The sequence below is a fragment of the Gorilla gorilla genome, chromosome 13, assembly GCF_029281585.2.
Source record: "Gorilla gorilla gorilla isolate KB3781 chromosome 13, NHGRI_mGorGor1-v2.1_pri, whole genome shotgun sequence".
Lineage (NCBI taxonomy): Eukaryota > Metazoa > Chordata > Mammalia > Primates > Hominidae > Gorilla > Gorilla gorilla.
In genome coordinates this window covers 29,735,632-29,749,347 of record NC_073237.2, presented here as the reverse complement: position 1 = coordinate 29,749,347, position 13,716 = coordinate 29,735,632, and the positions used below count along the sequence as shown (strand labels likewise).

General features: G+C 41.0%; 1 long non-coding RNA gene across 1 annotated transcript in view; it reads right to left on the bottom strand.

Moving 5' to 3' along the window:
- Positions 1-5,225: 5,225 nt before the first annotated feature.
- LOC129524757 (uncharacterized) overlaps positions 5,226-13,716 on the bottom strand; it is a 43,894-nt gene continuing 35,403 nt past the window's right edge. The window contains exon 5 of the long non-coding RNA XR_008668670.2: positions 5,226-5,500. This is a non-coding gene — a long non-coding RNA (uncharacterized lncRNA). The remainder of the gene's footprint in view (positions 5,501-13,716) is intronic.

Below are 13,716 nucleotides of genomic sequence, written 5' to 3'. Positions count from 1 at the left end.
AATCATTAGCAATTACTTTAAATATGTTCTTTGTATTTAAAGTGACAAGAATGTTTTCTCCCTGTGGCATGCTCACCCTGGGTTCTTGGAGAACTTTAGACCAATGATGTGGCCAGCGAGCCCCAGCCCAAATCATGAAATTCAAAGACGTGACAGTATGCTGGCACTTGCTGCGTGCCGGGAGGGTCTCTCAAAAGGAGAAGGAACTCAGTGGTCACCTGAGGCAGGATCTTTCACACAGCAGCTCTTGTATGCAAAGAGAACACGGCACCACTCTTTATTAACTACACTGATTTTTAAATTTTTATTTATTTTTAATTTTGTCAGAGCTGCCCCTGCTGATTGTAAGGGAAAATTATGTATTAAGATTGAAAACATTAAACTCATAATTTACACTGGTTTCTCAGTTAACGCTCAGTATCCTGTAGGAAAAAGACCAGTCCGCCAATGTTCTAGGTTACCCAGCCTCGCTGTGACTCAGTCAAGAGGGCATCAGAAAGGCATCATAGCTCACCAATAGCAAATGTGTGTGTGTGTATGTGTGTGTGTGTGTGTGTGTCCACTCTGTTCCTAGGCACTGGGGACACTATTGGGAACAAAATGTCAAACTCTTTGTCTTTACACAGCTCATATTTTAGTAGGGAGTTGAAGAAAGAAAATAAACAAATACATGTGTCATATGGTGATGGGTGTTAAAAAGAAACATGGGACCAGGGGCTATAGTGAAAGTAGTGCGGGGAGAATCATTCTAGAAGAGGTGGTCGAGGAAGCCACACTGATGTGGTGGTGACTGGGACCAGAGATGTGAATGCAGTAAGCTGGCCATCTGGGCTATGTGGGGAACACATTCCTACAGGGCAGAAGACATAATAGGTGCAAAGGCCCTGAGGTGTGAGGGCGCCCCCACCCTGGGTGTTTCACATACAATCTTCATGAAAAGCAGTGGGGCTCATGGGACCTTCAAGCCAAGGGGGAGAGTCAGGATCCTGGGTTGCCACGTCCGGGACAAAGGACCTCCCCATGTCATTGCTTCTTGCCTTGCTGACGTTCTCAGCTAGGTCAAGGCTGGGTGTTGCTCATGATTTATTTCACTCTGGCCCAAAAACTCAGCAGCCTTCCTGGCTGGTGCAGCCCTACCCAGGTGCACCCTGGTCCTACATCTCATATCTGGCTGCACCTCCAGTTTGGATCTGGCCCAGGTGGGCCACTCTTCAGCCTCTTCATCTCTGCCAGGGTTACCCCTCTTGATCCCATATACATCCAGGAGCCAAGAGAAGCTTAGGCCCTGCACCTCAGGGCCTCTCACTTGTTGGCTATGCTATACCACCTAAGGGCCTTGGCTGAGCCTGAGTTGGTGTGGGGGCTGCTTCAGGAGGCCAGTCTTTCCCAGAACCTGAAACATGAATGGGGCGAGGGCCACCCTCCCCACACCAGGACCACAAAGGAGTGGGCTTTCCTTGCATTTCCCCACATCACATCCTCCACCCTCACAGCACCAGCTCTGTGCTGACAGCAAATGAAGATATTTTCTGCACACATTTGTAGAATGTGTAGGATTGGAGCCTTCCAGGCTTAGCGCACTCTCATCCAAAGGAGGCTTATTATACTGTGAAGCTTCAGCCAACAAATGAGAGGCCAAATATGACATTGTTCAGCTTCAGTTCCATTTGCAAAATATTTCTGCCTTTAGGCCGCACTGCCTGGTGAAGTGTGCCCTCTTCCCTGCCTGTGGCATCTTTTGACTAATAGTCACGTATGTACTGCTACATATTTTTATTAGAGAAGTTACAGCCCCATTCTCACTGTTATCTTAAATTTGAACTTACTACCTCAATTTAAACTAAAGGTTTAATTCTTGTAAAGCAAGAATTTTAGGTATGGTAACATTGGTCAAATAGTGTAATAAACAATTGTTGTATAAGAAATAAACACTAAACCTATGTATACAATCTTAAGATTTTATATGTCTTGCATATAGTTGATTGTATCACTTAATGAACTCAATTTTTAAACTGAAATTTGCATATATATGATAAACGGTAGAAAGATAAATGATAGAGAATAGGCTATATATACGTGTGTGTACAAATATATATATATATAGAGAGAGAGAAATGTATATAATTCACTGAATGGTTTCCTTCAGTTAGAAGGAATCTATGCACATCTATTTTTTTTCCCCTCTTGTATTAGATGGAAGTTATATTTTTTCCTTAGGCGTTACCATAAAAGGATGAAAGGAGATCAAGGGAGGCCAGAAGGGAGAGTGTCTGTAGCTACATTCCCAATAAATTCTTTCCAACTGCCACTTAGGCAATTGCTAGACAAACTATCAGCAAAGAATGGGGCTTGCTTTGGCTTAAACTGTCAACGCTAAGTTGTTTGGGTCCTCACGCTGATCTGTGCCAAGGTGCAATGCTTTATCAAGGCTGCAGACACCTTTCTAGTAGAAGTGCCACTTCAGCCTGGAGGAAGCAGCAGGGAGACACCAGGGCAGGACCCCAAATGCCACAGCCATTCACAGGCCCTCAGGCAGCAGTCACCAGTCCCCATTACTGAGAAATGACTTGCAGTTGTTTGTTTCTCTTATTCTGTCTTGGAAGCCACATTGTGGTTCTTACTGGAGTCTGACTCATTTATATTCATGTTTTAAAGAAATTTTTTTTTTTTTTTTTTTGAGATGGAGTCTTGTCCTGTCCCTCATGCTGGAGTGCAGAGGTGCGATCTTGGCTCACTGCAACCTCTGCCTCCTGGGGTCAAGCAATTCTCCTGCCTCAGCCTCCCCAGTAGCTGGGATTACAGGCACCCGCTACCACACCCAGCTAATTTTTGTTTTTTTTTTTTTCGTAGAAACAGGGTTTCACCATGTTGGCCAGGCTGGTCTGAGGAACACCTGACCTCAGGTGATCTGCCCGCCTCGGCCTCCCAAAGTGCTGGGATTACAGGCGTGAGACACCGCGCCTGGCCGGAAAACATTTTTTAAGTATAGAAAAATGAAATTAACTGCCATGATTCAGGGTTGGAGGAATTAAGTCAGTTGTTTTGTTTTAAAAGTCTTGAGTTACCACAAATGTGTAGAGAAAGCGTCAGAATAAGAGGCCATTTCTATCCACTCAAGGATGAAACAGGGCAGATGTTCAGTGCCTGCTGCCTCCATTCCAATTCAGCAGCTGCCTGGGGTAACAGGGCCCATATTTCTTTATCTTCTAAATGAGAATAAGCCTGCTTTGAGCACCGCAGACTTCTTTTTTTTTTTTTGAGACGGAGTGTCGCTCTGTCGCCCGGGCAGGAGTGCAGTGGCGCCATCTCGGCTCACTGCAAGCTCCGCCTCCCGGGTTCACGCCATTCTCCTGCCTCAGCCTCCGGAGTAGCTGGGACTACAGGCGCCCGCCACCTCGCCCGGCTAATTTTTTGTATTTTTAGTAGAGGCGGGGTTTCACCATGTTAGCCAGGATGGTCTCTATCTCCTGACCTCGTGATCTGCCCACCTCGGCCTCCCAAAGTGCTGGGATTACGGCGTGAGCCGCCGCGCCCGGCCGAGCACCGCAGACTTCTAACCATGACTGGGCATCCTGAGCACTCATTCCCCAGCCTGACAAGAGGAACCAGCTGCGCCAAGCATTGGGGGGATGGTCACTATTGCTGACCGGTCTCCCTCGGGCGCTCCACTCTGGGCAGCTGAGCACTCTGCCAGGAGATGGGGCAGAACCATCCCAGTAACCACACACTCCCACTCTGTTCCAGGCATAGCGTCCAGCCTCTCTGGGCTTCCTCTGGCAAAGCCCGTCTAACTGCATGGAGCACGGATCCTGGGGCCACCTCTCTCTGCAAAGCCCTTTCTCCTTGTCATCTGAAGAAATCCGGAGAAATTTACATAGACCTGAAACCCTGAAACCTACACTGGCCCCTCTGGGGTGCCAAGCTTATTTCCTCTCAGTGGCCTGAGTTTTTCTTTAAATTCTTTTTCCCACTTAAGAATGGGGAGAGGGAAGAGGAGGTTAAGGACAATCAGGATGTGAACACCTTAATACTTGAGTGGACTCTCCTCACACTAGATTCACAAAGAAAAATTAAACTACTTTTTAGTGATAGGATCATTTTAACTTTTCTTCCTGTAACATTTTCAAAAATGATATGTAAAAAAAAAAAAAAGAACTTATTTCAGGTGTTTTCTGCTGGCAGCCTAGGGAAGTAATTGTTATTACTATTATTTTTACTGTTATTTATACACCCCATTATACTTCAGGGAATCCGAGATGAAAGAAACTAGTTTATAAAAACCAGTACAAATTCTCATGATTCAAATAAACTGTTGGTTGGGCATGATGGTTCACACCTGTAATCCCAGCACTTCAGAAAGCCAAGGCGGGTGGATCACCTGAGGTCAGGAGTTCGAGACCAGCCTGGTGAACATGGCGAAACCCCATCTCTACTAAAAATACAAAAATTAGCCGGCCGTGGTGGCACATACCTGTAATCCAAGCTACTTCGGAGGCTGAGGCAGGAGAATCGCTTGAACCCAGGAGGTAGAGGTTGCAGTGAGCCGAGATCGCGCCATTGTACTCTAGCCTGGGCAACAAGAGTGAAACTCCATCTCAATAAATAAATGAATAAAAATTTTAAATAAACTGTTATAAAATTTCTTATTCTAATAATTTAACTCAGCACAGTTACAATTAAATAGTGTAAAGATCTTTTGGATTTGGTTTTGGCTTTTTTCTCAAATCACTCTGGGTGGCTCCCTGTTGATGTTCAACCATGTCTGGTTTGGTGGAATATGTAAGTTGAATAGAATGGTATTGGTAGTGATTTTCTGTCAATTGGTAAGTTAAGAAATGATTTAATTATGCAAAAAGCAGACTGTGCTATGTTATGAAAAGACCTCCTTGAGGGCTTGGGGCCTTTTCTTTCTCAGCACTGCTGAAACAGTGGATACCTAGCAAGCTTGGGTACAGTGTCCAGCTGAGGCTTCCACAGCTTACAGAGCAAACCTCACTGCTATGCCAGAGGCTTGTCGGGAGAAGAGCTTGGATCTGGGATACACAATTAAGAACTCATTTAAAAGAAAGATCCTGCAATGTTAAACATCAAAATATCTGTGCATTTATATATACAGTTACATACTTAGTATGACACTGGTTACCCACTTGGCTGAGTCTGCTGAGATGGAACACAAACACACAAAAGTCACATATGTGGATTTATTACTTACAGATAGGCAGCACCTGGGATTCATGGCAAGCTAGTCCTCCAAGGCTGGGGAAAACTGCTCGGGGGAGGTGTAGTCCTGTCTGTGCATGCCACACTTGTACCTCAGCTAGGGACCCGCAAAAGCAGTCCACCCTGGGTTTTATACTCCAAGGTGAAGTTACCCCCTGGACAAAACATTGAAAGACATTCTGTTTCCAAGAAACTGGAACACGGCCTGGGCTGTTCTAGCCAGTCCTTTCTTCTCTCAGGATGTTGCCTTCCCAGTACATTCTACAGTTACTCTTGAGAACTACAAAAGAGACAGGGGAGAGAACTGGGTTGGTCCAAGGCCACCCAGAGAACTGTCCTGCACTTAGATCATTCTAACCTTTGCAATTAAGATAAATGCTGCTAATTAGTCAAACTTCTGTTATGATAATTATTCAAACATAGTCTTAAGTGCATTTATTATGTAACTAGAGAAATCAAAAACAAATAAACTTGAGCATTCAATCCAAGAAGCTGGATGAAAATGCAAAAGAAATAAGGGAAAGATATTAAAAACAAGTTTATAAAATAAAAAAGAAAAATTTTTAAATGACATTTTCTGATTTTTTTCATGTTCATATCATTTGAATATTTTTCTACATGAATATTTGTAGTTTTAGTACTGACTTGTAGGAGCTGTAAATGGCAATTTATTGTTATATAGGATACAAATGTTTTTCATGTATTTATTCACTTTCCTATAAAGTTTATTTACACTATTCTCACTGATAACATTTAAAATCATAACATAGAATTTAATATTTTTCAGATATACTCATCATAGCTACATTTGATTATTCTCTTCTGCGTTATATAACCATCTTCTGAGTTCTCTGTTACTGGACATTCGGATGAATAGCTTCAAGGGCATGTGTTGGATATATTAAATAAATACTTACTGAGGTACATTGTTAACAAAAACAAAAGTTCAGTGGAGCTCATATTGATCAGCCAGTTTTCCACAGCAATATCTTCATTCTGTGGATGAAATAAAATCTAATCCTCCAAAAATACTGTTGTGTTTTTCCCTACATGTTCGTTCCTGACTTTAGTAAAGTGTTTAAATCCTTCTAAAAGATTCTGCCTTATATCAAATAATAGAAACAAATACCCAGATTCTTCTGTTTTTAAAGAGTTTAAAGTCAACTGCTTTTTATTTATTTTTTTCAGAAATGAAAAGTAGGATGTTTTAAAAATACTTCTTAGGGCCGGGCACGGTGGCTCACGCCTGTAATTCCAGCAATTTGGGAGGCCAAGATGGGCAGATCACCAGGTCAGGAGATAAGGGACCATCCTGGCTAACACAGTGAAACCCCATCTCTACTAAACATACAAAAAAAAAAAGAAACAAAAATTAGCCGGGCTTGGTGGCAGGCACCTGTAGTCCCAGCTACTCGGGAGGCTGAGGCAGGAGAATGGTGTGAACCTGGGAGGTGGAGCTTGCAGTGAGCCGAGATGGCACTGCACTCCAGCCTGGGCTACAGATGGAGGCTCCGTCTCAAACAAAACAAAACAAAAAAAAACCTTTATAGGATGAGACCACTACACTTTTTTCAAGTGAGATCACTAGATCATTCTTTTTTTTTTTTTTTTTTTTGAGACGGAGTTTTGCTCTTGTTGCCCAGGCTGAAGTGCAATGGTGCGATCTCGGCTCACCGCAACCTCCGCCTCCCAGGTTCAAGCAATTCTCCTGCCTCAGCCTCCCGAGTAGCTGGGATTACAGGCATGCACCACCACGCCCGGCTAATTTTGTATTTTTAGTAGAGACGGGGTTTCTCCATGTTGAGGCTGGTCTGGAGCTCCTGACCTCAGGTGATCCACCCGCCTCGGCCTCCCAAAGTGCTGGGATTACAGGTGTGAGCCACCGCGCCCGGCCTCGGTCATTCTTATCATTGTTTTTACTTAGCACTTTCCCACTGTTGGGATGTAGCCGCTCTTAGATGATATGTGCCAATAGAGCAAATCATCAAAAATGGAAACTCTTCTGTTTTGCCAATATTTCAGTTTCACAATTAACTACTTCCTGATTTTAAGATGATGGCTGGTACAAAATAAACCCATTCCATTTTATTATACCATTTCCTTTTTGAGAGAAGTCAAGCATCAATGAAGATCTGTAAAACTTAGTTGAGTTTTCATTTCTCATACAGAAGAATTTCCAGGGCTTTATAAACTTAAGAGAGAGCGTTCTACTAATCAGTCCACTAAAATATGCTTTGAAAGTAGTTCCAAAATACCTTTTCTAAGATTATTTACTATAAGTTTATTCTGCATAAGTTTGTATATAACCTAACTTTTTAAAAATTATTAAGAATACATCATCATATCTTTCTTTAAATTCATCTTGAACTGATCCACACTATACAATACAAAATGAGAAACAACTAAAGTTGACACAGATAAAAATCTGTATCCCTCAGTACTCCTTTTATTAATCCAAAAAATGGAAAACAAACTAAGAAATAAGTTATTTTATGAAATTAGGGATGCTATAATGAGGAAAATGTAGTAGTACTGGACCTGCCCAAGGAGAAAAGTTCAAAGAGAGAAACTTCTGTCCACAAGCTAAAAACCCAAAATGGCTACGTAGCCAGTGTAAGTGTCAATCTCATTTCTGGAGTGCTGTAAGAAAATAACTGTCAGTCTAGAATTCTATATCCAGCACAAATATTCTTCAGGAATAAAGTGGAACATCAGGAAGAAAGAAAAAACAATAAAAAGAGCAAAGCTTTGGGTAAATACAGGTTTTCCTTCTACTCTTGAATTTCCAAATTATATTTGACTATTGAAGTAAAAATTATAATAATGTCTGATGTGATTCTCAATGTATGTAGAAAAAAATATTTAAGACCGTTATATTATTATTATTATCATTTTTTTTTTGAAACAGAGTCTCCCTCTGTCACCCAGGCTAGAGCGCAGTGGCTTGATCTTGGCTCACTGTAAGCTCTGCCTCCCAGGTTCATGCCATTCTCCTGCCTCAGCCTCCCGGGTAGCTGGGACTACAGGCACCCGCCACCACGCCCAGCTAATTTTTTGTATTTTTTAGTAGAGACGGGGTTTCACCATGTTAGCCAGGATGGTCTCGATCTCCTGACCTGGTAATCTGCCTGCCTTGGCCTCCCAAAGTGTTGCGATATACAGGCGTGGGCCACCGTGCCCAGCCAAGACCATTATATTATAAATGGAGGAGGGAAAAAGACACAAAAGGGGATATAATTTCTATACTTTAACCAAACTGGTAAAATATTGATACCAGCAGAATATGCTGTTATGTATGCATAATTTAATACCTAAAGGACTCCCAAAAAGTTATAGAGAGATATACCCAGTAACATTAGAGATAACAAAAAAAATGGAATTCAAAAAAAATATGAAGTAGCCCACAGTGAAACAGGAGAAAGAAAAACATAGATGTAAGAAACAAAGAATAGACACAAAACAAAAAAAGACTTAAAGTCTAAAATATCACTAATTACATTAAATGTAAATAGTGTAATTTAGAAGATTCTCAAAAAAAGCCCCACAAAAAAAGTATACAAATGAAGAAGAAATTTGAGCTTTCAAGGGATGGGAATCATGGGTGTAGGAAGGTGACAATAAGGGGTTGCATGAGGGAGATCTCTGTGGTGAGGGAGATCTCTGTGGTGTGGGAGATCTCTGTGATGATGGAGTATTTCTGTATTTTAATTGCTGTGGTGGTTACACAAATCTACACACGATAAAATGACAAAACTATACAAATCATATTATGCCATTGTCAAAATCCAAACTTTGACATTGTGCTACAGTTATGTAAGATACATCTATTAGGGAAATTGAGTGAAGGGTATGAGGAAACTGTATTATCTGTGAAACTTTCTGCAAACCTATAATTATTTCCAAGTAAAAGTTTAAAAGACTCCTACAAAGAAACAGAGAGATAAAAATATCAATGATTCAATAAAAGGATGGCAAATATACTCTCAGATAAACAAAACTAGGAAAATTTTGCCATAATCACATTATTCTACATCACTAAAGGAATTTCTTATAAAAAGAAGGGAAGTGACAACAGATGGATGTTCCGGAATGCAAGAATGATTAAAGCACTGAGACTGATAAATACAGGAGTTAATCGAAGCAAACGTTGGCCATTGAAAAGCAATAGCATTTTACACACCTAGTAACAGATCCTCAAAATAGATGAAAGAAAAGTTGACAGAACTGAAAAGATAAATATGCAATTCTACAATAATAATAATTGGAGACTTCAACACCCCACATTCAATAAGAAATATATAACAAACAGAAGATACGTAAGAAAATGGAGGACTTGAACAACACTATAAACCAGGTGGATCTAAGAGGCATACACAGAATACTCTACTCAACAACAACAGCAAACAAATTCTTAAAGGCACATGAGACATTTCTCCAAGACAGACCATATGTTAGGCCACAAATTAAATCTCAATAGATTTTAGAAGATAGTTTCCATACAAATGGTATCTTCTCAGACCACAACAGGATGAAGTTAGATATCAATAACAGAAAGCAAACAAAAAAGAAATGGAGATGTGCTATTACATGAAATGGACACTGCATTTCAAAAACTTAGTGTAATGGGAAAAGTTTCCTTATCCCCCAGCAGGGCCTGTGATGGGGGTGTGTCTCACTTCTTTGGTGCCCTGCTACTCATACCTCTAGGGGAACCATGCAGACAGGCAGGGCATGGGAAGCGCTGGCACCATGGCAGCCTCTAGGGTTGAGTGTTTACAACTTCTGAAGCCCCAGTGGGCATATATTACAGTTAACTCTTTCAGTTTTGCGGTCTGCAGGTGGCTTGTGTTAACTAGCTCAATTAGACACTGTGCCTTATTGCAAGGACAGAGGGTTTTTTTGTATCCTGGGTTCTTGCCTTGGTGTACCAAAAAAATTAAATCACACGTGAGCTTGGAGAATGAGTGCAAGGTTTTATTGAGTGGAAGTAGCTCTCAGCAGATGGAGGGGAGCCAGAGGGGGGACGGAGTGGGAAGGTGGTTTTCCCCTGGAGTGGAGCCGCTCAGTAGCCAGACTCTCCGACTGAATTCCCCTCAGCGTTTCGTCATTCCACTGGTGTCTGCCAAAGTGTTCCTCTGCCTGTGTGTTCCTCTCAATGTCCAGCCATTTGAGTGTTCTTCCACTGGTGTGTGTGCCTCTTGATGTCCAGCTTCCGTGTCTCTGCCCGCTAAGGTCTCAGGGTTTTATAGGCACAGGATGGGGGCATGGCAGGTCAAGGTGGTCTTGGAAAATGCAACATATGGGAACGAAAGCAGAAATATCTGTCCTCACCTAGGTCCATGGGCACGGGCCTGAGGGTGGAGCCCTAGCCGGGGACCTTCTCCTCTACCCAACACTGCCCTGCCCCCCTCCTATATCATTAGTACAAAAGAAAGAATGTAAGATATCTCGATACTAATTTCTTTCATTGATGATGTATTGGAATGGTATGATAATACTATGAATATATTAAGCTAAATAGAGTATACTATTAAAAATATTTTTAAAGAAGGAAAACTAGAAAATTCAAAAATTTGTGAAAATTAAACACATTCTTAAGCAACCAATGGATCAAAAAAGAAATTGCAAATGAAATTAGAAAACGGAGATGAATGAAAATGAAAACACAACACACCAAAACTTGTGGGATGCACTGAAAGCTGTGCTCACAGGGAAATGTATAGCTATAAATAACTATATTGAAAAGGACATTCCAAATCAGTAACTTAACTTTCCACCTTAAAGAATGATGATATAAGGAACAAATTAAACTCAAAACTAGAAGGAAATAAACAATAAAGATTAGAGCACAGAAAAACAAAATGGGGAATAGAAAAACAATAGAGAAAAATCAATAAAATCAAAAGTTGGTTTTTCGTAAAGATCAACAAAATTGACAAACTTACCTAGAAAGACTAAGAAGAAAAGGGAAAACATGCAAATGACAAAAATTAGACATGAAAATGGGGACAATACTAGTGATGTTATAGAAATAAAGAATTAAGAGTACTGTGAGCAATTGTATGCCAAACAAATAACCTAAAATAAATGCATAAATTTCTTAAAACACACAAATTATCTAAACTGACTAAAAAGAAGAAACCAAAGTGATTAACAAATATAAATTTTAACAGATATAACAAATAAAGAAAGAGAGAGAGAATTCTGGAATGGCAAATTAAGAAGCACCAGGAAACTGTCTCCCCCAACTAGACACAATTGCATTGATAGAATATGTCTGATGTAATTTTTTTTTTTTTTGAGACAGAGTCTTCGCTCTGTCAACCAGGCTGGTATTCAGTGGCACGACCTGGGCTCACTGCAAGCTCCGCCTCCTGGGTTCACGCCATTCTCCTGCCTCAGCCTCCCGAGTAGCTGGGACTACAGGCGCCCGCCACCACACCCGGCTAATTTTTTGTATTTTTTAGTAGAGACGGGGTTTCCCGGTGTTAGCCAGGATGTTCTTGATCTCCTGACCTGCTGATCCACCCTCCTTGGCCTCCCAAAGTGTTGGGGTTACAGGCGTGAGCCACTGTACCCAGCCTGATGTAACTCTTTTGGAACTCTAGAGTCTGTTAAAGGTTTGCAACTTCCAGGGAAAGGTTGGATGGTAAATTGCATTAATTTTGTCAATTTCAGCTCTTACCACAGTAGCAACTATCCATCCCCTACCTCCACTCACATGGCAGGTAGCTGTGCATGCATTCCAATAGCAGTTTCCATTCAGCTTGCAGAGGCCAGGGTGGCCAAATAGTATCCTGTCCTCCAAGTATCAGAGATCTATTCTCTGATTGCTAATTGCTGCTTCTGATCTCAGATATTCTGATAAAGGATTAATATCCAGACTATATGAAGAACTCTCAGATCAGAATATCTCAGACATTCTGATAAGGGATTAATACCCAGACTATATGAAGAACTCTTAATACTTGATATGGTTTGGCTCTGTGTCCCCACCCAAATGTTATGTTGAATTGTAATCCTCACATGTCAGGGGGGACCTGGTGAGAGGTGACTGAATCATGGCGGTGGACTTCCCTCTTGCTGTTCTCATGCTAATGAGTGAGTTCTCACAAGATCTGGTTGTTTGAAAGTGTGTGGCACTTCCCCCTTCACTCTCTCTTTCTCTCCTACCACCATGTGAAGAAAGTCCTTGCTTCCCCTTCATCTTCTGCCATGATTGTAAGTTTCCTGAGGCCTCTCAGTCATGCTTCCTGTTAAGCATGCAGAACTGTGAGTCAATTAAACCTCTTTCTTCAAAAATTACCCAGTTTCAGGTACTTCTTTATAGCAGTGTGAAAACGGACTAATGCAATACTCAACAACAAAAAACAAACAAACATTTAAAAATGGTCAGACAACTTGAATAAACATTTCTCCAGAGAAGACCTACAAATAGTCAATAAATACATAAAGAGATGTCCAACATCATTTGTAGATAGAAAAATACAAATCAAAACCACAACGAGATACGATGTCACACCTGCAAAGATGGCTATACAATTAATAATAATAATAATTAGAAAATAATAAATACTGTTGAGAATGTGGAGAAATTGGAACCCTTGTGCATTAAGAGTGGAAATGTAAAATAGGGTGCAACTGCTTTGTAAGATAATTTGGCAGTTTCTCAAATAGTTAATCTTAAGACTACCAAATGACTCAGCAATTCCTCTCCTAAGTATGTATAGAAAACAATGGAAAGCAAGGACTAAAGCAGGTATTTGTGTACTAATGTTCATATCAGCATTATTCATAACATCCAAAAGGTGGAAGCAATCCAAGTGTCCATCAACAGATGAATAAAGAATATGTGGCATTGTGATGGAATACTATTCAGCTATAAAAATAAATAAAATTTTTGTATTTGCTACAACATGAATGAACCTTGAAAATATTATGCTTTGTTTAATAAGGCAGATATAGCAGGACAAATATCGTACAATGCCATGTATATAAGGTACCTAGAGTAGGCAAATTTACAGACAGAAAGTAGAATCAAGATTACTAGAGGATAAGGAGTGGGGAAACGGACACTTATTGATTAATGAGTACAAAGTTTATGTTGAGGATAATACAAATTTTTGGTGTAGGGACCAGGCACGGTGGCTCATGCCTGTAATCCCAGCACTTTGGGAGGCCAAGGAGGGCAGATCACGAGGTCAGGAGATCGAGACCATCCTGGCAAACATGGTGAAACCCTGTCTCTACTAAAAATACAAAAAAATTAGCCGGGTGTGGTGGCGGGTGCCTGTAGTCCCAGCTACTCTGGAGGCTGAGGCAGGAGAATGGCATGAACCCGGGAGGTGGAGCTTACAGTGAGCAGGGGTCGTGCCACTGCACTCCAGCCTGGGCGACAGAGCAGACTCCGTATAAAATATATATATATATATATATTTTTGGTGTAGACAGTAACAATAGTTATATAACATTGTAAATATATTTAATGCCACTGAA